Source organism: Ovis canadensis, chromosome 1 (genome assembly GCF_042477335.2).
Source record: "Ovis canadensis isolate MfBH-ARS-UI-01 breed Bighorn chromosome 1, ARS-UI_OviCan_v2, whole genome shotgun sequence".
NCBI classification, from domain to species: Eukaryota; Metazoa; Chordata; class Mammalia; order Artiodactyla; family Bovidae; genus Ovis; species Ovis canadensis.
The window spans coordinates 177651232-177653293 of NC_091245.1; the positions used below are offsets into that span (position 1 = coordinate 177651232).

The window sequence follows — 2062 nt, forward strand, 5'->3', positions numbered from 1 at the left end:
GTGAAGTTGGGACTCAGCCCACAAGGGAGAATTATGGCTGGCTCTTCCTAAGTTCATTGAGGTCACATAATAAGGCATATTGTGCAAGTGTTGGTAACACTGCAAAGTAGATTCAGTTGAGGCCATGAAACAAACCACTATTGCTTGGCTGAGGAAGCAAGCCTAGGGTGATGCTGAGAGAAACAAGAGGAGCAGATGAGGAAAGGTGGGCCCCTTGTTTATCCTCCATTTTTGAGGTCTTCCTCTAATATCTCCTATTTGCAGAACTTTCCAGAAATATGATTTGCAGAGTTTCTACTCTGCCCTAGAATGAGAGAGCAAATTATAGAAGTTGGATTTGAATTTAGCTTAAAAATGGCTCCTTCCAGCTGGTTTATAGATTGTGTGATGTCCTTTGAGTTGCTCTCTCTTGACCACTGAACTCACACAGTGTGATACACTGTGATTACACTGTTTTCATCAGTCACATTTTTACAAATAGGTAGACTCATTCATTGGAGAAGGCAATGGCACCCCACTCCAGTACTCTTGCCTGGAAAATCCCATGGGCAGAGGAGCCTGGTGGGCTGCAGTTCATGGGGTCGCGAAGAGTTGGACACGACTGAGCGACTTCCCTTTCCCTAAAAATGAATATAATTGTCTTTATTTTTATCTTAAAGTATTTACAGTCCTGAATTGTTCACATAATTGCTTATGTTTTCTGATTGTTTTGCTCAAAGATACTCTCTTATTTGTTTTTCACAGTACATTTATGATACAGAGGAGGTAAAAAGTGTTTCTTATTTTACCTATGTGAAGTTACAGCCACAGTGAATTCTTTTTTTTTTAAAAAAATATAATTTTATTACAAAAATTTTTTTAAAAAAACAAAATGCAACATTCTCATTCTAGAAAACCCAAAAGTTGCTATTGATGCTAATTTCTATGAGTTTGCTGTGCTACCATACACAAGTCAAGAAATTAAAGAAATCATTAAATATTTAGAAACATTTAACATCAGAAGCTTGAAACTCTAACTGTATGGTAGTAGCCCCTCAAAAGCCACAACTTGCATTTATAAAAAAGTATTTTCTCTACAAAGAATCTTATCAGCTATACAAAAATCTGTACAGTTTTTATACTGAAGCTAATATTGAGCTGCACTTGAATTCACATTCTTAGCAAAACAATTGCCTGAGCACACACGCACACTCCACACACATCATTACAAGATAGCCATTTATTCCTCGTCTTCCTCCTCCTCCTCCTCATCTTCATCTTCTTCCTCCTCATCTTCTGGTTCATTTTTCTTCTTGGAGCCTGTCGGCCTGCCAGGGCCCCTTTTTCCCGCTTCACTCTTGCCCTTGGCAGGTATGCTGCAATATCCTTTTCGTATTTCTCCTTTAGCTTAGCTGCTTTCTGTTCATACGGCTGTTTATCTTTGGCTGACTGCTCAGACCACATTTCACCCAGTTTTTTTGCAGTATCCCCAATGGATAAGCCAGGGTGTTCACTTTTGATCTTTGGGCGATGTTCGGAGCAAAACAGGAAGAAGGCAGATGGAGGCCTTTTCGGAGCGTTGGGATCTTTTTTCTTTCCCTTCTTGTCACCTTTAGGAGGGACATAATTTTTCATCTCCCTGTCGTAGCGAGCTTTGTCACTTTTTGCCATGTCTTCGAACTTGGACTTTTCCTTGGCCGACATGGTCTTCCATCTCTCGGAACATTTCTTGGAAAACTCTGCGAAATTGACTGAGGAGTCGTGGTGCTTCTTCTTGTGCTCCTCGCGGCAGGTCTGCACGAAGAAGGCGTAGGAAGACATCTTGCCCCGCGGCTTGTTGGGGTCGCCCTTCCCCATGATGATGCTGCTGCTGCGGCGGAGGCTGCCTGTCCACCTGGTGAAAGATTTTCCTCAGAGTTCCGCGCAGCGGCTGCTTCTGACCGCTGCGCTGCTGCCCTGGCTCCGGCGTGAACTGGTTCCTGAAATTCTTTTTAAACTTTTTATTTTATTTTGAAGTATAGTCTGTTAACGATGTTGTGACAGTTGCAGGCAGACAGCAAGGGAACTCAGCCATACATATACA

General features: G+C 42.0%; 1 pseudogene; it reads right to left on the bottom strand.

Moving 5' to 3' along the window:
• Nucleotides 1-1059: 1059 nt before the first annotated feature.
• Nucleotides 1060-1851, bottom strand: LOC138430798 (high mobility group protein B2 pseudogene; annotated as a pseudogene).
• Between the last annotated feature and the right edge of the window lie 211 nt (nucleotides 1852-2062).